The 22,975-nt window shown below is 36.1% G+C and overlaps 1 protein-coding gene across 2 annotated transcripts in view; it reads right to left on the minus strand.

Moving 5' to 3' along the window:
- Positions 1 to 22,975, minus strand: part of LOC145934056 (uncharacterized) — a 137,428-nt gene that overhangs the window by 111,337 nt on the left and 3,116 nt on the right. For both annotated transcript variants that reach the window (XR_014424982.1, XM_083034267.1), the window contains exons 2-3: positions 20,603 to 20,875; positions 20,024 to 20,114 (exon numbers count right to left, since the gene is read on the minus strand). The gene's annotated coding sequence lies outside the window, so the exon portion shown is untranslated. The remainder of the gene's footprint in view (positions 1 to 20,023; positions 20,115 to 20,602; positions 20,876 to 22,975) is intronic.

The raw sequence follows: 22,975 nt of genomic DNA on the forward strand, positions 1-22,975 counted from the left end.
TTAATTGCTATACTCGCTGTGCTTCTCGCCCAGCGTTCGGTTGTTCGATCGGTCCTGTTTTTTCAACCCTCTACTCCCCCTTTCTCTCTCTCGCACATAAATGCTTCTCCGACAACCTCTCGCTGAACCGCGCGATCTGTGGAAGTGTAACGTGGGATCACGTGCCTCGTCTTTCAAGAGTTAAGATCCTCATCGCGCAAAAGACTCTCTTCTTCGAGAAAGACCGCTCGATGGCTTTTAGATTATCTATCGCACGATCTTACAAGCAATTCTTTCTAAATAATCGCAAAACTCTAATCTGATTATTAATAAGTATAGTTGTGTGTTTACGCCATTATAGTTATATAACATATATTATGCATCATTTTATAAGTTTCAGTTTTTAATAAGTATAAAAGAGAGAATATATTTTTTTAAATAATGTGCAAGACAAAATGTTTTTATTTAATTTGATTCAAAAAAAGATATATAAATTTATTTATTTATTTAATAATTTAATAATTTATAAAATTAATAAAGGAATACAAAGGATATAATTAATGCTAATTTCAAAGATACATAATTCTTTTTCTTTTATATAATTTTAAAAACATTCTTGCGTTTTCACTTTCTTGTTTTAAATACGTTTTTAGAAAATAAATTGAATTCTGACTTAATGCCGATGTAATTCCTGCGCATATCATATTTGAGAAATTCATAGATGCAGACAACGAACGTATTGTACTGTTCTGAAAGCATCTTTAGAAAGAGACACGTGTGGATACAATGCTATTTCATACATAGTATTAACGAAGTAATAGAAAAACTTCTCTCTCTTTTTCTACTGCTATTATTAAAATCTTACATTATATTTTTATGTAAATAGATTAAACTTAACAATATTATAATAAATAATGCAAAAAGTTGTACGCGCACCCGCGTCCTTAAATAGGCCTTAAAAGATTATGGTGATACACTTGTCATGTGTAACATCTAAAAACAATTATTTTACTTTCTAAAATAAAATATTCTTTATACGAAAAACTGTATAATATATAATATATATCAAAATTTCAAAAACATGTATTGCCGCAGACAATCTTAATCTCCAATTCGGATTGTAATCGGATGTAATCGCGACGAGCGCATTGCAATTCAAGAAAGACCCGGGATGATCCAAATCCCCGAGACCCGAGACATCCATCCAGACGATGGTGTACTTGCGTGATCTCTAATTCGAGGTCGCACGGGGCGCGAATCCAAATGGGCCGAAACGAGCGGAGCGCGCGCGGTGGCGCGCAAAAATGCATAGCGCGGGGGAAGATTACAATGTTACACTGTACGGTAGAACGTTGAATTGCAGAATCGCGAGACGACGGGTAAGAAGAAAGAGAAGAAGGAAAGAGAAGGAGCCTTAAGCTTGTAAAAGAGAAAGATAAGGAAACGAAGAGAAAAAGAAAGAGAATATCTCGCTATAATGTGTGCGTGGCGTGGGTGGAGACTGCCCCATGAGGCCCTACGGGCAGAATTATCATACCCACACACACACAAATACACACACACATATATATACATATATACATAGCGGAGCGGGGCCTGATCTAATCACACTTCCATATACATAAAATAACCGCTCTACGGGGCCCTATGGGGCACACCGTGGCCGGGCTCGGGGTGTAGGACACGAGAGCGAGACCGGAATAGCGAAAGACGGAGAGCGAGAGAGGCGGATTGTTTTCAGCTGGGACTCGAGTATAAATTGGCCAATTATTCGGAAATAAGGTAATTATATAAGAAGGGAGTGATCTCCGATCGCGCGGATTCTCGAGAGGAGAAGGAGATGAGGGTTGGAGGCGCGCGGACGGAGAAGGGCACGGAGAAAAAGAGAGAGAGAGGGTGAGAGCAGCGGGGGGTGGCAGAGGCGGGAGAGAGGAATCGAAGAGAGAAATCAAAGGCGATTATCTGCCTATGAGGTAGGAATCGTCGGCTGGCGTCGGTTCGCTCGCTCTCTAAGTATTACTCGCCATTGGGCCCCGTCGTTGCCGGCGGTGCAAAAGCGCTCGATGCCGAGGCAGATGTTTTTTCTAAATGGAGACGAATTAGCCGATAAATAATGATCGATCGAACGATCGTGCCCGCGACGCTGCCGTGAGAGTGAGAGATGACCACCCCCGAAAATGTGCGCGGAGCTAAGTGAAGCTTTTGAGCCGACAGGTGTCGGATGATCCTCTACGATAATTCCTCTCGTGGATGGACCAGAAAGATTTTTCATGTTTCGCAAGCTAAATTCGCGAAAGGATCTGTGTGGTGAAAATGAAGGGTTGCACAATTTGCAAGACATATGGTAAGAGGTCAATGCCTTTACGACTAAAGTAATTATTTATTTTTATCGAGAATTTTTAAATTTTTTGTTTGCTTTTATATTCGCGCAGTAAGTCACTATTTTATAAATATCATTTTTATCATTTAATTAATTTGGTGAAAGTCATAAAATATAACGGCGTACATATATACATTTAAGAAGTAATATATATATTTTAGATTCGATCAAAATTTAATTTTTTATCGAAACAATTTCATCTTGGATGGAGGATCGTAGAAAAAAGAATTATAAAATTATATATTAGATTAATACAATATTTATATCTCCAAATGTATAGCTGTATTCAACAATAATCTGTGAATAAAATGAAATAAATAGTCTAAATATAACAAGAACAATATATCAAAAGGAAAATAAACTCATTAATAGCATTTGAATTATTATTTTAAAAATTATTACAATAAGATTTTTAATTAAATATAGCTATAAATATATTATATAATAAATGAATTTTGTGATATAATAGTTGCGCATCGGTGTTTATCGTATCACGGTGAATTTATAGTCACGAAAATTGTACTCCCGTACTGCCGCTTCGTCGATAATGATAATCCGCGATGCTCTGTATCAGTATCCTTAAATATCTTCCGTCCGCAATAAAGAAGGAAGCAACCGAGTATTTTTCGATACGACAACGTACCAGCTTGTCTTAAAAGCCAAACAAATCGCAACTTTTGCGATGTAATGCGACATAATGGTATATATACGTCGCAATCTAATTTCTTTAAAAAATCAGTAGTCGAAGCAATTGTATAGCGAGACGTATTTATTATTTGGCATGGCTAAAAACACACATTAGGGAATCAAGTTTTAATTAAAGTAATTTTTCTGAAGAATATAAAATATGCCAATCTTTCTTTTTATGACTTCTACATATAATATATCGAATAATAAGAAGGACAGTCATAGAGATTTATAATTTATAGAGATAATATAGAATACAAAAATATACAGATGTAAATACTGATTAACTAAAAATTGTGATTAAGTAACACGAATAAAATTATTTTAATAAAAAGTAGAATTTTGATCGGACATAAAATATTACTTCACGGAGGTGTTATCATAGTATTCCATGACATTTCAAATTAAATAAATGATCAAAATGATGCACGTAGCGTGAATATACGTAATCATCGAGAGGGAAGAAAGGTGAGAGGTAAAAAGGGAGAGAAGACATTATCCCAATTACACGTACGAGCGCTAATCGTCGTGGTGTGAGCCCCATATAGGGGCGCCCCCGCGCCGGGACATTAACATTCCGAAAAACCGGTGATTCTCGCCGACGGTACCGACGAGACTCCGGCGAGGAGGATGCCTCTATAACTACGAAGATACTCTCTCTCCGGCCCTCGCCTCTCTGTATATACGAGCGCTAGTTGCCGGCATAAGAGCTGCTCAGCTGGCTATTAAGGGCTGCGTGGTGGCCCGAGGCCGGAATTAGCATACCCTCGAACCGAACTCCACCTCCGCACCGATATCTCGGCTGCACGAGGAGGAATATAACTTAAGTTCAAGCGGATATTATGCCACCATTCTTCCCTCCCCGTAATCTGGCCCTCTTAACCATATAGGTAGATGCATCGGCTGCACCGTAAGACCCGATAGAGCGGGCGGTTGAGAGGAGAAAGGAGCGGAAGAGAGGAAGAAGAAAGAATCATGGGGGGAAGGAGGGGCCTGAAGGAACGTGGACGCGGAGGTCGTCTTCGTTATCGATACCGATCTCTTTTAATTGTAATTATATGCAGTCCAGCGTACACGATAAGTATCGAAGGCAAGAGTAAGACCCCAATGGGTCCTGGATATCAGTCCCACCCAAGCGCGTGCCGTTGACGCCCAGGAACTATCGAGGTTTGGGAGCGAGATGCATTAACGCGAAATCCGGTCGCGCGACGTCTTTGGCGCGAGATTCGCGAATTCACGCACAAGTTTTCGTGCATTTTGGGATAAATCAAGAATATATTTTTTTATGGTAACGCTTATGTAAGTTTTGAATATTGTATTGTAAATATAATAACAAAAACAGGGGAAAATATTTTTAAAGAAAAAGAAATCTTTTTACGGATTAATCTATCCAAGTGTAAATAGATAATTATATTCTGCAATTAATTCAAATTAATTCTTTAACAAATTAAATTTAATAATTTTAATCAAACTTTTATAATATTGTAGAGATATTTTTAATTAAAAATTAAAAAAAGAGATAAGAGAGAAATTGTAATTTGATCAAAGTTTCACTAAAGAAATATCGACCTTGAAGAGATTAGACGAAAAGTCTGTAGAGAAAGTCTGGTGTTATTCGGAAAACATCCTGTATTTATTGAATTAAGAACAGCTAAGCTATCATAAATTTTTATAAAACTCTCCATTTCTAGCAGATGCGACAAAATAATATTGATTTGCATTTCTAGGAATTAATACTAGAACGAGTAGTTATTTAGCAATGTGCTATAAAACCCGACTTAGCGAGTAAGCGATCCGATTCCGTGCCGCGGGCAGCGAATTTCCGGCGCATCTAATTTCACATCGAATATTAAATTATAGCCGTTTTAAGGCGCCATTGTACAGCCCGGCATTTATTTTTATAACTCCGTTTCCACAGGATAGGTGCACGGTTTGTCTGCAATCTATTCTACGATCTTTCTAACTTAGCGGTCTGTCATTAAAGAAGAAATTCGTAAAGCGATATTTTTAATAGCAAACTTGCAAAATCCTTTACTAGCATATTTTTAACCAAATTGTATATGTGAAATAAAATAACAGTTTAAACGTATGAAGAAACGATAGCTTTTAATTTCCGAAATTTATAGTCATTGATAAATGAAATATCCCCATTAAATGAGCTCCATCGACAATACAACAAAGAATCATCGTTTCTTTGTATCTTAGCTCTCAAATAAGAACTTTGCTTATACAATCGACAGGATAAACGTTAAGATGATTACACCGTGCAGCATTAAAAAAAAATCAATGAATGTTCTAGGACAACGCAACGCGTACTTTGACATTTTACCGCAGCTTTCAGGAATTTCTTGTTCACCAGAAAAGTCTATCTTTCTATCGTCCTTTACGGCACCTTTTCCGCAAGGTAGAAAACCGGATACGATTAATCCGGGCCCAGCGGGCCCCGATGATATTATGGCTGATAATTGGTCGTTCAAGGATCTCTCGACTGAACGACTGGACAGTAGAAGGGAGAGCAGAACGAAGGAGGAAAGAGTAGTGTCGGTAGAAGGAGAAAAAGGAGGGAGGTAACTAGCGAGATAACACGAAGAGCAACTTTGCTCGACCAACCCATAACTAACAATAAGCTGCGCCTTATTTAAGGCATTATAAGGACTCTAATTAATACAATGTGGGGGTAGGCGAGATTTTTTTACGAGACCGTGAGGTTTTATCGCCAATTAAATGTACCACAAAGAAGATCGGATGGAAGAAAAAAATCAAAAACTACACCAGGAATGAGAGTAAAAAAATGAGAATATAAAAATAACGAGCGAGGAGAACAAACGATACGGATACAAAGACACATTAATACTCCAAAATGAGTTTCAAATAATTTCGGTTGTGCTCTTAATAGAACTTATTTTCGCCACGTATTTAGCTCTAAATGAGGCCATCTAATTACAAGCCTATGTTTATATCAAATCTATGATCAAATATATATAATATTGTGTCAATAAAACTTAGAATTATATAGTCTTTAATTTAGCAATAAACATGATACCAGTCATTATTCCCATCTATGTTGTGTAATTACTAAGACAACAAAAAATTGCAGATCGAGGTTGAAGCTTTTAATAATCTGCGGACATAAAATGTGCTAATTCTTCTGTAGAAAAAGTGTAGAAAAAAAATATAACAGAGATTTTTTATTTCCTATTTTCTTTTGCCCCGTTGGATGGAGATATCAAAGTTGATTTTAACAAATCACTTTATCATTTCGTTCTCAACGCGAAAATAAAAATGGCTTTGGGTAGAGCGTTATAGGAGTCCGTTTTTTTTTCGCTATTACGGATAAAGAAGATTCGCCAGCGAGTTTCACTACGTAATAGAGTTACTGATATTGCATTTTCGATTAAAACGGAGGCATAAAATGACTCACGCAGAAATGTATTGGGATATACGAGGCACGGGCTCCATTACAGCATGCCATGCGGTAATATTACATAAATTCAATAGGCACGGCTGCAGATATCGACATCGAGGGGTGGAAGGAAGAGAGAGGGTACAGCAGTTTTATTTTACATACCATTTTGCGACGCGATCGCGACCTGCCAGCGTTCTGGAGAGCATCCTGAAGAGCTACTGAAATAAATAAACGTGCCGCGAAAGAGCCGTTTCAAAGGCTCGAGCCATATCGATTCCCCGCGTCGCGTCCAAAAAGAAACATCCGGCGGAATTTAATCCACTTTCCACGCGCGCGCGCGTCCTCCCGTATCCCTCCTTTACCCTTCTCACAATCCATCCCTCCCGCTCCTCTAATCGAAGCCTCGCCGATTCCATCGTGGAATTGATTTCCTTCTCATCTGAATATCATTTTCCCCAGGACGCGGCCGCGCGCAGCGGATAATCACGGAGTTATGCCGTAACACCTCGGAGGCATCATCCACCGTGCCTGTACAGCACGTGCATTGTGCACAGGGAGCGTTCAACCTGCACCGCGAACTAGCATACAACGCATGTGTGTATCTGCTGCCTCGCTGTTGCATTCGGAAATTTTTCAACAGCATAGGGATACTACGAACGTTTAAATCTAATTCTCTCTTTAAATGTGTGCATTATGTATATGCTACAGATTATTTATAAATTCAGTTATTTCATAAAGACCTAATCCTTTTATAAAGTGTCAAATTAGATACAAATATTTCATTAAAAAAGCCTAAGCTTTCCATAAAATGGTTAAATTTATAAAAAGACCGCAATATACAAATGAATAATTCAAAATACTTTAATATTATCCAATATTTTCATTTTTTTTTTTTTTAATACTCCACTTATATATTTAAGTTTAGCTAGACTTAAAAGTTCGTAATGGCAATTAAAAGAAAATAATTGAATGATGTCTTTTGTCGTTTGTGATAAACTATAAAGCATGGGAAAATGATATATCGAAATAGATAAAAATATACAAATTTGGTTTATATAGATATGTAAGGTTTAATCTCGAAAAGAATTTACACACGATTTAGGACATGCTGTCAAAGCACCTATCGCGGACAAATATAAAATTTTGTGCGCGAATATATACATCGCAATACGTTTATGAGTGCAACACCATGGCGGAACAATTCGTGACGAGAGGTGAAAACGAGAAAGAAAGAAACAAAGAGATAAAAAGAGATGTGTAGACAAAGAGGACGGGGGAAAGAAGAGAACTTGCCGATCATTTCAATAGTTACCGTTCGAAGTATATTCTCCTTGAGACACGAGAAACCTTTCTCCTCAACCCTCACGAGCCAGCATTGCGAATTTATCCACGTTAAGGGGTAGAAAAGGGAAGCAACGCGTTAGAAAATATGACATCCTGTTGCAATGTGAATGAGCATTTGAAAGTCTGCGAAAAATTTATGAAATAAAATTCTTGAACATGCCAAAAGGAGATGAAGAACAAGCAGTTATGAAACGATAATCTTAAAGAATTGAAAGAACTCGTATTAACGTTGACAAATGACATACTTTTTTTCACTAGACTTGGCGTTTCAGTATCGCATATAACTTGGTAAAAAATCATTATATGAAACATTGAAATTTATAGCATGTTTTATAAATGGTTTTACCAGATATTTTATTTAAAAAATTAATTTGCAAACTCCAAATTTTTCATATTGCAAAAGAAACTATCATGCTCTTCAAAAAAGAAAAAAACAATAAAATCGATTATGTTTGAATCAATAATTAAAAACCACAATTTAATGAGAAATAGAAAGGAGAGACAACTGTGCCTAATAAAATATTCGTAATGTACGTATATATACTGTATAGAAGATCATATCAAGGAATATATTTTAATCCAACATTAAGGATATTAAGAAATAATTCAGTAATGTTAGTTACTTCAGTAAATAAAACTAATTTAATCACTTCGATACGAAATTAAACGGGTAGCTCTGTTACGATTCCATGCATTTTCGAGGAGCTTGTAAAGTAACGAGCGCATTCCCATCGCAGACTCCAAGTTGCGTCCGACGGTACGCATCGCGAGAGGAGCAACATATTGTCCTTCGAAAATATATCCCCGACGGTATTTTTAAGACGATCGTAAAACACCGTCGTAGTTACAGCCATCTAACCGCACATATTGTCCGTCGCGTCCGCGTGCGCGTTTAAGGCACTCTAGCAGAACGGGGCCCTATCCATCCGGCCGATGGAGAGTGCATAAATAACCGGGCAATCGTGGGTGACGAGTTTTCGCGTCGCATATGACGACCTTAAATCTCTCCGCGCTTCGAAGTGACGCCTCGTAATGCCGGGGTTGCTCGCCGCCGACCGCGCGCTTGGACCCCGGCCGCGCCGGGGCGGGCCCCGTATTCGAACGGCGCGAAACAGCGTACAACATCGGCGTTACGGTCCTGGCATTGGCAGGCGTTTGAAATACACTCGGCTGAATTATGAACCGTAAAAACACGGCACGGCGGCGACGGCGAACGATGGGACTTACCCGGGGCTTTAACCCAGGCCCCCGGTAACCATATTCACCCTCGCGAAGGGTTATTACCGGTGCGCGAGCGCGCCCGGCTGCTCGATGTGGTCTGCGGTCCCGAACGGACCGCGGCCGGAATGCCTGCGAAGCGAAATCCGCGCGAGAGAATAAAAGAAAAAAAAAAAAAAAAAAAGAAACGAAAGATCGAAAGGAACGACGTGGCGATGATACACGATGACGGGGCCTTTCTCGCGCGGATTAGACCGGCGGTCGCGCGTCTCGTTAATATTTCGTCTCGTTTCGAAAATCAGCATCGTCGTCGCCAATTCACGAGATGCTGGAACGCGTGTGTATTCGTACTTAACCACGAAGTTCACGAAGAGAGCATAAGCTCGTGGGAATCTTTGAAGTGCCAAATGCTTTTACATCTTGTACGAACGCGCTCCCCAGGAAAGCAAATTTATTAATTTCTCTATTAAATAAGAATATTATTTTTCGTCCTAGTACCTTCAATTTTAAGATCTTTTTTTAATTATTCAAATAACACATTCTCTCTCTGATTTACGTGCATGTGTAATAAATAATTAAACTTTTCTCGCCTTTCCTAAAACTAGAATACTTCGATTTGTCTATTGTAAAAGATTATTAATGACATAAAAAGATACAAATATTTTCATTTTGAGAATATTATTTTGGTTCTACAAAGGATTATCTTCTACGAGAATTAGCAAGACATCTCAGCGAAAACTGTAATAGTAGTTAGTCGCGCAATTTGCCCCCTTTAATTAACATGCAATTATAGTCGATGCAATAATTCATCAATGCCAAAGCAGCAAGACAATCGTGAGCATCGTTGTCACGAGCATTGTTGTTCGCGCTACATCAAAAAACACGTTCTGTCCACGTGGTCCTCTTACGCGGTTTCCGGCAGAGGTCCACCTGCCTTCAAGCCGGTGAAAGACACCTGCCGTTTCTCAAACAACCCCCGCGGACGCTCTCAGGGCGGAACAAATGCACGTTTGTGTGCGTGCAACGCGCTTGTCGAACCCCCCTAGTGCAACCACGATGCCGCCGTTAAAAATTTCATCGCGTCCTCCCCTGCGTTTTCCTTACCGGGCATTTCAGTAAGAAAAAAATCGCGTGCCATTAATCAACTCGATTATTGCAAGTTTATTAATTTATGTACTGCATCCTCTATGCTTCCTTTAATTAATTAATCGTCATTCTCATTCATAAAAAAGAAATAGTTTTCGAAACTATGTGAAAAGCAATATGCATAAGCAATTAAACCAGTGATGAGACCAATTTAACGAAATAATTCGGACGCATGGATACAAAAAAAATTTAGCTAAAATATCAGTTTTGAAATAAATGCATGGAGAAGACGGATTTAAAGTCGGAAAAGAGCGAATTCTGTTTTACAAAAATATCTATACATATTTACACATAAGTCACATACATTGAAGAAGCTACATATATTCTATTGTTCTATAAATAATACTAAGTATACTGAAATAAAAATTTGTTTCAATATTAATAATATAATTAAATTTTAGATGGTAATAGCATTTGTAATCTATTGTATATCATTCAATTATAATAGCTACGAATGCACACACAATCGCAGCTCACATTTAAATTTCTTAAGCTCCATATCCTCGCAGCATGTTCATAACACGCTATCAATCACAAAGATTTCCCGAATGAAAATTTCACCGTGCAGAATGCAGATAACAGTAAAAACACTCGCCATCAGGCAACCACCATAAAAAAGGAGATCGCATCACGAAGGTTAAGTACCAATCAGAACGAATCCTCCTTAGCTTCCCCTAGAAGACTGGAAGCGCATAGTGGAGCTACTCCAAACGCATCAGAGAGCGAACCGTGTCAAGTATACTTCGTAATGAAGGTGTGGTGACCAGAAGAATGAGAAGAAGAAGAAGAAAAAGCAAGAGAAGAAGAAGAAGAAGCATCGAACGATGGATCGAGACGACGCAACGCAATGCGACGTAGAAGAGGAAGGGCAAAAGAGGGGGAGAGAAAAGGAGATGGACATTAGCGTAATGACGTCCAGAGAGTGAGGCGTAATGACACCAGGGTCATCGGGCGATACTGCAGCGGATCATTCGCCGAGGTCGTGATGACGAGGTCGTTCCCTCCACTCGAAAGCCACCTCCACCATCATCTCACCTCCTTCTCTCCAGGTCGTTTCTTCTCCTACCGTCTCCCCCGTCCCCATCGTCCCCTTTCTCCCTCCTATCACCCTTGGTCCTCTTCTCCTTGATTTGCTCTCTCTCTCTTTCTCTCTCTTTTTCCCTCTCCGACCCTCTCTCCATCCGACTTCTCTTTTCCTCCTCGTATTCGCAAATGCGATCCCGCGGAATGAGCCGGCTCGGGCCGAGTTGCCCGCCAATAATAATTCTTACCGGATTCAATTTGAATAATGCCGCGTGCGGTTTCCATCGGCATGCCCGAGCACGCCTTATTATCTCACGTACCAACTCGCCTACTCGATATCCATCGATGGTATACCACCCCACCTTGCTGACTACCATTATATTTTTCCCTCCCTTCCTCCTTTCCCGTTCCCCATGACCAAAGATCTCCGTTCGGTTTTCTCTTCGCGCTTCTCTCGCACTGCTCCTCGACTAGTTCACGCCGAGTCTGTCGTTACAATTTTAAACTGAATTTATCCTACTGTTTTCATTTGAGTTTTCACGTTATTAGCTATGCCCTTTCATTATTACGACTCGTGGAAAATTATTTTGCTTTGTACATCAACAAAAAATTTTAAAAATTACAGCTTTCTTGTAATTATATGCCCCGAAATAAATTTCAAATAGCTAAAGCAAGAAAAGAATTTGAAAACAATCTGCGTTAAAAAATAACCAAAATTCCAACCACGAAAATTCCTAAATATGAGTTAATAATAATTTTCCCGGTTTTAAATGTATTAAATAATGTATTTTTTATTTTACAATAAAATCTAATTACTAATTACTAATCATGCATAAAAAATTTATGAAATTTAATGTAAGAGTGTGTATACTATATAAGACACACATCTTTTAAATGAAAACATTTGATTTTTTAAACATTTAATTTTTTTAAACATAGTACTAATCAGTATATGTAATCAAAATAATTAAAAGACTCTATATCCTCTCCTGGTGTATAATATAATTGTACATCCTTTTAAATGAATCATCGTTCTTCCCGCGTTCTTCTAGTGACTAGCTCAAGTATTTCTAGTCTCGTATTTTCTCATTCACGTTATATCTAGTAAGATATGCGCTTTGTCATGGTCCGCGCAGAAGACTTGCTCGTCTCCTTCAGGCTTGGCATAAGGGGCGCGAAATGCCAGCCAGCTGACGACAGATCGGCGAGAAAAAGTCGATCCGTCGATTGAACGCATTAAGAACGCTACATAACTCATTGCTTGCTTTCTTGCTCGACTTTGGTTTCCGCTAAGTCGCCATGAACGAGGGAAAACATCAAGTATAACAACAAATGTCTATGTCAAAAGTAATCGCTGTTTATCAATTTATTTTCGAGTCACTACAGGCTCCCCTTCAAATTATAATAATTACGAATTAATTATAAATATTGGAAAGAAGTCGATTGTAATTTATAAGCTAATTAATTTAAATGATTTGAAAGAAAGTAAATTGATAATTTTTTCGATCTTTTCGTCGAAAGCTTTTCTTCATAATTGAGTGATAACGACGAATTAAATAATATCAATATGTTTCCAATACATGTTTTAAATATACTACTTATCTCCCCTTAATTATATCAAATTTTCTTAAGATTTTCGTAAATATTAATAAATATTATCCTCAATTTTAATATGCACACAGCAGCGACAAAAAAAACATAAATTTCATAAATTTATTATGCATAATTAGCATTTAACATATATGTGTGTAATCTTTTCAAGTTATTTATTTACTTCATTATTTGCAGCTATATAGTATTTTCAGTTGTAATATGAATTGTCTTGTCGCATTTTAAACTTTTTTTACATAATACAATTTAAAGAAAATGCTCTAATTTACACGCGTATGTATGGGACTACGTATATATATAAATACTATGTATGTGACTACAAATCTATAAAATAAATAATTCAAATACATAATATGTCTATATAAATGGTAATAATGTTTCGTTCAGCTCTGTACTTTTAAAAACATTGCTCGCAAAGTAATAATGCAATTTTCTTTCATTTTACAGGATGCCTAATGGCATACTCGTAGCATGCTCTGAAACATTAAAAGCGTAAAACCTCTTCGTCGCAGCAACAACGACTTCGTGCTAGTGACTTCGGTAAAATGTCAACCTCGATCTTCCCCTATTCGTCGGTATAATGCCCTTTCAACCCCTTTTAAAACCCCTAAGAAGTAACAGTTACTGAGTAAGAGGCGGCTTTCTTCTGTGGCCTCATCGGCCTCAATACTTTCGTGAGAAAGGGGGCCGTACGTGACAAGCATAGGAAGAAAAAAACTCTTCGTTTTGAGGCCTATTTTATCTTTTACCATTAATCGAACGTAGGACGTTCATAGAATATGTGTCTATGACAATCACAGCTATATCTAGTTAAATGACATAAATATTTTGAGACAATAGTTTAACAGCAACGAGACAGGAATTTTAATATATTTTTTGAATTCTGATCTAAAAAAAGTATAGCCCGTAAATTTAATTAAACCGAAATATTTGTTTAAAGCTTTAAATTAAATACATTCAATCTTGTGCGCGCGCGTTCTTTATATCTTAATATATTAGTTTTATTTATAATTTTGAATGCCACGAAGATTGATCGATCTGATATTATCAACAATTTAACGGATCTAATCTGTGTGAATAGTAGACGAAGGACTAATAACATGTTGTTAGTAGATAACAATATTTACGAATCACACTAAAATGATAAACAAATTAGATTTCATGTCAATTTGACGTTGTATCAGACGCCTCCAATCAAATCGAGAATTTCCTGCACGCCATTCGCTTGGTTATTGATTACCTGTCGCAGGAATCAAACGAGGGATCGACCGGACTTGCGGTTTGAAAGAAAGATCATTGTAGCACATGCGTCCCATAGGGGCGCTTTTTATTGAACCCATTATAAAGGTTTCCGAAAAGTTTTCAGTGCTACGTCTCAACCAAAGGTACGTTATATGTCGAGCCATTCTGATATGTAACCACAATAATAAGGGGCTTAAAGTTAACATTGTATAATAATACAATGTATAAGGAAAATTAAATTGAAATATAAAAATTACTAACAAAACATCTATATAAAAATTCGATATTAATTACTTACGAAAATTTGAATTAAACAAAAAATAGGAATATAAGATTAATTATATTTTCACATTTCAGTTTTTTCTTTCTCTTTATACAAGGAAATACACTATAAAATGTACAATTAAATAATAGAATTTTACATTAATACGCTCTCATTTTTTTTTTAAACGTGTGCCTTATAGTATGATTGCATCTAACATCTCGAGTGGCAATTTGCAGGAGCTAAAAGCTTCAGTGCGACTGTTTCGCAATCACGACGCGTGAGTTGTAAAAAAATGCAATCCGCACACGTCCTTGTTCTCCTCGCGGCAGCACCCCCCGTTCCGTCCGGTCGTTTGCGATTCAATACGACACAAAAGTCGGCCCTGAGAGAGAGTCGCCGAAACGAAAAGGACAAAACGACCTCGGCACGTAGAGCGCGGCTCTCCTCTCTTACCCAGGAGGGAGCCGCAACGCGGTAAATCGAGAAGCCGCGCCTGTGGAAGTTAGTCCCGGACGCGGACGAGCGGAGAGGACTCATGATTCAGTTAGGAGTTTGAGGTTTGAGGTCTGGCCGTCATTATGTCGCCTGCCGCCGTAGCCTCGCATTCGACGAAGAGGAGACGAGAGACGGTGGTGCTGCAGTAGCAGCAGCAGAAGGAGGAAAAGGTGGTAGTGCTGATGGTGGTGGAAAGAGAAGTCTCTCCAGGACGAGGAAGAGGCGGTGGTGGTGATGGTGGCGGTGGCGGACCAAGGGGGAGCAGATGGAGAAGGTGAAGAAGGAGAAGGAGGCAGAGAGAAGGGCAAAAGCGAGGAAGGAGGAGGACAAAAACGAGGCATTAGCGCTACCCATGCTACCGTATGTTCCACAGTCCGCCCGACCGCCCGCTGATGCCCATTTCTACTTACCAAATTAGCATTATTACCCGCGCGCGCGGACGCAAAAATGCAATCAATGTGTATATCCGTCCGTTCGCGTATGCACGCCCTGTGTATATACGTATGTATGTATATATATAATCCAAAAAGGAAGGTACCGACCCCCGGCCGATCCGCGTCGGCGCGGCGCGGCGCGGCGCACCCGCCGCGCGCGGTCCGGTGTTAACGACCCTGATTTCTGCGCTTCGCCGAAGACGTACGAGTTCTTGCGCCATCGCCTTATGCGCGCGTCGCCGATTCCTCGCCGTTCTTTTCTGTTACTACCGTATGCGCCGCAAATATATGTATGTACATACTCGGAAAATTAGTAATGAGTATTGAGATTGTCGTTCGTAGAGACCTCGCGGGATCATCTCGCGGTCGGCCGCTGGAGGCAAAGAGCACCCGGCTTCTTATTTATTCTTTCCCGTCGCGTTTTATGCTCCTGACTAGATCCTGAGTCCTCTATACACTCGTATTAACTTGAAATAAGGCGGCACGTGTATGTGGCATTTCATTTCCGCGGTTTTATTATATTTAATATATTTTAATTACTTGAAGGAAAAACAATTATAAATATTCTCTTTTTAATTTAGCGAATACGGTATGCGGAAGCTATCGTTGATTTAATTCCCTCCCGAAGTAACGACGGCGTTAATGACTGTATAAGTTTAATGCGCCATGGCGCCGTTCAATGACTAGTCTTAACTCTGTATGGCCAGTTATTATGGTAATTTATTCACCACATATTCAAGTTTTTATGCACACGTGGAATGTGTCCGTAGGAAGAGGATAAGCGGAATATTCATTTAAACGTATACTGCCCTTTCACACCTCTAACATCGACATTCATTCGTCCAGTATTCTGGTGATGAAAATTTGTCAACTTTGAAAGCCATTGATGGTTCCATTTGAAATATATAAGCAAATCCTAATCATTAATTATAATGATAGAACAAAAAAATGTGCGTGCTATATTATTTTCCCTATTTCCAGAACTGATAAACGTAAGTCGTAAGTTTGATCGCTAGTTATTAATGATAATGGTTGATGCAACGAAACGAGCAACGATAAATTAACATTAAGAAATCCACATACGAGTTACAACATCCCTCGTAAATATATCGCGGCATATATGTGTCCCATCGCGCGAACAAGCGGTCCGATTTAACTACGTGTGGCGGACTCGTTAACGTCCCCCGTGACTTTACACCATCGCGCATCCCGCGGCGTAATTAACGCGCGTTCTCCAAGAACGAAAGATTCGACTCGTAGCGGGGAGGCATGTAATACAAAGTCGAAGGAACATAGAGCGTGTCCGACTTTGGACACAGTCGCTTAATACATTCGTGTCGTCGTCGTATCGTGGCTCACGTGTGTGTGTATGTGCGTGCCACATACACACACTCGTGCATATACGTGTGCGACGACGGCACAAGCCGAGGGACTCGACTTTGGGATGCCTCCGGGCATGTAAGACGTATAGGCTACCTGTCTTACGCATCCCGCCGCACACACGGGGGCATACATCACTCCGCACGCGTGAACTCCACATGCGTCTCCGCCGCCGAGTCGTTTAGGCGCCTCTCGCACACAACCGCACCGACTCTCTTCGTCGCGTGCACGCGCGCCTTGGTAATTATTATTACGAGGGATATAAGAAGAACGAGCCGCACGGCGAGAGAAACAGCGGGGATCGGTGCGTGGATCTCTTTTCGGTGCCTTTTCCCCTGTAATCAGCCGCGGACTCGAACTCGGACGTAGGACGTGAGATGCAACTCACGAAGGGAAAGAAACAAAGAGGCTGTGCATCTCCCGAAGAAACATTTACCGATCCGAAGTAATTGCGCGAATATGTTTAATTGATTCTAACAGATAATATCGCGTCAAGAAAATATGAACTGAGAATGGCGAAAGGCGCCAATCGAGAAAAATTATGTTTATAACGATTTAAAAATCGTAGATAAAAATTAATTAAAAATTTTCATCAAATAAGATGATTTCAAGTAATAGGGTAAACTTATCAAGTTTCACATACACAGAGAGAATTTTCTCTTAGAATTTACCCTGAAAATCATGGTAATCGTGAGACAATATAGTATGGACAGAATTTTATGAGAATTTCTCTGATTAATATTTATCACAAAAAAAATAATAATATCTATCACAATAAAATATAAAATATGTTTGATTAATTTTACTAAACTGCATAGTAAAATTAATCAAACATATTTTATATTTTCTCGTGATAGATATTATTTTTTTTATTGTGATAAATATTAATCTGAGAAATTCTCAAAATTCTTTCCATACCATATTGTCCCACAATTACCACGATTTTCACGGTAAATTCTAAGAGGACATTCTCTGTGTATAATGCATATTTAAATTTCTTTCTGATTCTGAGCTAATCTCGAAAATAGATTTTTTTAAACAATATTATATTACATTAGCGTTTTTCATATACTATATATTTCGCGAATGATAAGAAAAATACATTTAAATTTTATTTTGCTCAAAGTACATAAAATATAATCTTTCAAATAAAAAACAATAACATTAAAATATTCATGAGATTATTAATACAAATGCTTATTAAATATAATTTAAATTATGTATTATATATATTTTTAATAAGCATTTGTATTAATAATCTCATGAATATTTTAATATTATTGTTTTTTAATTGAAAGATTATATTTTATGTACTTTGAGCAAAATAAAACTCGAGTTTATCTTTCTTATCATTCGCGAAATATATAATTAGTATATCATAAACGCTAATGTAATATTATTTTGTGAAAATATATATAATACATAATTTAAGTTATATATTATATATATACATATTTTCAATAAGCATTCGTGTTAATAATTTCATGAATATTTTAATGTTATTTTTTTTATTTGAAACATATTTTATGTACTTTGAACAAAATAAAATTCAAATGTATTTTTCTTATCATTCGCGAAATATATAGTATATAAAAAACGCTAATGTAATATAATATTGTTTAAAAAAATCTATTTTCGAGATCAGCTCAGAATCAGAATGAAATTTAAATATGCATTATACACAGAGAATGTTTTCTTAGAATTTACCGTGAAAATCGTGGTAAATGTGGGACAATACGGTATGGAAAGAATTTTGAGAATTTCTCTGATTAATATTTAACACAATAAAAATAATAATATCTATCACAATAAAATACAAAATATGTTTGATTAATTTTACTATGTAGTTTAGTAAAATTAATCAAACTATTTTATATTTTATTGTGATAGATATTATTATTTTTATTGTGATAAATATTAATCAGAGAAATTCTCATAAAATTCTTTCCATACCATACTGTCCCACCATTACTATGATTTTCCGAGTAAATTCTAATAAGAGAAAATTCTCTCAGTGTAGATTATTTCATTTTAAAATAGATATTATATAATCAGATAGATATAATCAGATAGAACAATATAATACTTTCAGTATGTACATTCAGTATGTACATTTGCACACACATAATGATTAATCCTTAATTGCTCTAATGCAATCATTTTATACTTGTGTATATAAATTATTTTATATATTTCATACATTAGCATTTTAAAACTGCCATGTAAAATTTTATTTTATATAATTTGTATCTAATTAAATCTTATTAATCTTATTATTCTTTTGTTTTATATTAAATCAAAATATACATTTCTTTCTGAATTTTTTTTAATCGACAGATTGCAAATGCTATTGTATTTTATGATAATAATTAGACTTTTACTCTAATCCCAGTTGTCAAGAAATATCGAAATGATAAATAATAATCTGATAAATTCATTAAGTATTATTATGAGAGAAAGATCATGAGTGAGAAAGCAAGATTCATTAATCTGCATGTGTCCCAAGATAAACGCGTGACGTATAAGCATACTCTCGTCGATCCTATGATTGTTATCACGAATTAACGCAGTCGGACATCAAAGCCCACCTTATGAGTACAAGCTACATCGTCGCGTCCCCATTTAAAGATTCTCTTTCGATAGGCACTCCTAAGAAAAACGTCTTCGGTTGAGATATACGTCGCTCCATTGCGCATTAAACGTCAAATTATCGTCGTCACTTTACTATCGTTATAGCCCCGCGTAATTAAATTATTTCTCGAAACATGTGCCTGGAATTTAAACTGTTTTTCACCGCTTTTGGATTATCACGCCGACATCGTCTTACGTACTTACACATGCACGAGAGATGCGAGTCTCAATTGCATAATTATAGGCACGATTACTCATCAAGCGTATACACACGCGTTCACACAAACACGCACGCCTTTTCTAATAACGGCTTGCATCTTCGCAATGGGGATTAATTAGCGTTTTCCACACGCGTACCGTTAATTATGCCTGCGCTGTTGAAAAAGAAAGAGAAATGTCCTCATTATCTTAAACACTGGCTTTCGGTGTAAAATCTAGATTTGCCCGGATAAATGGAACAAAACGCGCCTGTCCGTATATATCTCCTCTCGGCACCCACTTCCTCTTCGTCTTCCTACCCTCTCCTACCCCCTTTCACCCCTCACCCTATTCTCTCACCCCTCGCTATTTTTCTGTTCGCCGGCGCTTGTAGAACGATAAATTTTCAACGCTGAAGAAAGACTTTAGATGCCTGAGGGGCACGTTTTGCGCCGCTTTGTCCTTTCGACTCCTCTTTGCCTCCCTCATCTTATTCTTTTCCCTGACTTGCCCTTCCCCCTCTTGTCCTTTCTCACTCATTCTCTCTTTCTCATTCTCTTATACTGTCTTCTTTCTTTTCCTACCTTGCCTGTCGTCTTCCTTCACTCACTCTTCTTCTCCATCTCCTTTCCGCTCTCGTCCTCGCTCTCGCTTCTGCACTTCTCCGCTTCTTCCCTGCAAATTTACAATGCCCTCGGTTGTAATAAGCGGTTGCGCGCTTCGTTCACGATTATGAGCTCACTTCAGGTACCGAGGGGACTTATCGAGTTAAGGCCCTTTCGAAACGCCGGACGTAGGTAGGAATGTCTCAAAATGGGACTCCGCGAGAGAGTGGTGTACTTTGACTTGCTAATGCGATTTGTATTTTACGCGCGCGAGGACTCTCGTACCTACGTCAGGCAGTATTCGCGTTCAATAAAATTCGCCGTCTATTTCAAAGTCAGTTCAATACTTTCGATTAATCTTATAAAAACAATGAGTAACAAATATTCAACATATTTGAAAAAAAATTATCATTCGTCTCAATACTTTAATGATTAATAATTCATTCAGCTAATTATTTTTAACAAAGTAATTATAAAAAAATTTTGTCTCAAAAAAATGGATATCTCAGTCAAATAATAATACGCAAATAAATTATTAATTATTATGTAGTTGCATACCTCACAGTTGCCTCGATGTCGCCCGATGCCTCCCTGGGCCTCCTCCTCCTCTCTTGGTCCATGGTAGCACTCGCGACACTCGCGAAAACACGAATAATTACGATCGCCCGACACTTTACACGGCACTCCCGACGCGACGCGTGAGTCACACGCGTATTTCGCGTACATTGTACAACGAGAAAAAACGATGCGAAAACTATAATTGCGCGAATCAACGTCCATTCGACAATCGAGAATCTCGCAAACTCGCGCGCAGCTTATTAGCAATGCTACCTGTAACAAATAAAATAAAATAAAATATTACTACTTTAATTTATATAAGATATTATTATTTTAAAATTTAATTAGCAAATTAACGCTTTATTAATATTTTTTTACAGAAATCAGCTGATTGATTGAGCTTTAACTTGTTAATTAATTTTTAAAATAATATATGTTATAAAAATTAAAATAATAATGTGTTTTAAATAATATATTATAATTTCTTAAACTCGATTAATATTTTTGACAGTTATCAGCTGATTTCTGTCAAAAAATATTAATCGCAGATAAGGCATTATAACATATTGCCTTACAGCATATTACTATTTTAATTTTTATAACATATTATTATTTTAAAAACTAATTAGCAAATTAACGCTTTAATCAGCTGAGTTCTGTCAAAAAATATTAATAAAGCGTTAATTTGCTAATTTAATTTTAAAATAATAATATGTTATAGAAATTAAAATAGTAATATTTTGTAAATAATATGTTATAATGCCTTATCTGCGATTAATATTTTTTGACAGAAATCAGCTGATAATTGTCAAAAATATTAATCGAGTTCAAGGAATTATAATATATTATTTCAAACATATTATTTTAATTTTTATAACATATTTTTATTTTAAAATATAATTAACAGATTAACACTTTATTAATATTTTTTGACAGAAATCAGCTAATTAAAAAGTTAATTTACTAATTAGTTTTTAAAATAAGAATATATCATAAAAAGTAAAATAATAATATGTTTTAAATAATATGTTATAATTCCTTAAACTCGATTAATATTTTTGACAGTTATCAGCTGATTTCTGTCAAAAAATATTAATCGCAGATAAGGCATTATAACATATTATTTACAGCATATTACTATTTTAATTTTTATAACATATTATTATTTTAAAAACTAATTAGCAAATTAACGCTTTAATCAGCTGAGTTCTGTCAAAAAATATTAATAAAGCGTTAATTTGCTAATTTATTTTAAAATAATAATATGTTATAGAAATTAAAATAGTAATATTTTGTAAATAATATGTTATAATGCCTTATCTGCGATTAATATTTTTTGACAGAAATCAGCTGATAATTGTCAAAAATATTAATCGAGTTCAAGGAATTATAATATATTATTTCAAACATATTATTTTAATTTTTATAACATATTTTTATTTTAAAATATAATTAACAGATTAACACTTTATTAATATTTTTTGACAGAAATCAGCTAATTAAAAAGTTAATTTACTAATTAGTTTTTAAAATAAGAATATATCATAAAAAGTAAAATAATAATATGTTTTAAATAATATGTTATAATTCCTTAAACTCGATTAATATTTTTGACAGTTATCAGCTGATTTCTGTCAAAAAATATTAATCGCAGATAAGGCATTATAACATATTATTTACAGCATATTACTATTTTAATTTTTATAACATATTATTATTTTAAAAACTAATTAGCAAATTAACGCTTTAATCAGCTGAGTTCTGTCAAAAAATATTAATAAAGCGTTAATTTGCTAATTTAATTTTAAAATAATAATATGTTATAGAAATTAAAATAGTAATATTTTGTAAATAATATGTTATAATGCCTTATCTGCGATTAATATTTTTTGACAGAAATCAGCTGATAATTGTCAAAAATATTAATCGAGTTCAAGGAATTATAATATATTATTTCAAACATATTATTTTAATTTTTATAACATGTTTTTATTTTAAAATATAATTAACAGATTAACACTTTATTAATATTTTTTGACAGAAATCAGCTAATTAAAAAGTTAATTTACTAATTAGTTTTTAAAATAAGAATATATCATAAAAAGTAAAATAATAATATGTTTTAAATAATATGTTATAATTCCTTAAACTCGATTAATATTTTTGACAGTTATCAGATGATTTCTGTCCAAAAATATTAATCGCAGATAAGGCATTATAAACATATTATTTACAACATATTACTACACAAAGAGAATTTTCTCTTAGAATTTACCCTGAAAATCATGGTAATCGTGGGACAATATGGTATGGAAAGAATTTTATGAAAATTTCTCTGATTAATATTTATCACAATAAAAATAATATGTATTA

This window comes from Prenolepis imparis, unplaced genomic scaffold (assembly GCF_030444845.1).
Source record: "Prenolepis imparis isolate NDT839.2.m4 unplaced genomic scaffold, iyPreImpa1.0 SCAF_3, whole genome shotgun sequence".
NCBI lineage: Eukaryota > Metazoa > Arthropoda > Insecta > Hymenoptera > Formicidae > Prenolepis > Prenolepis imparis.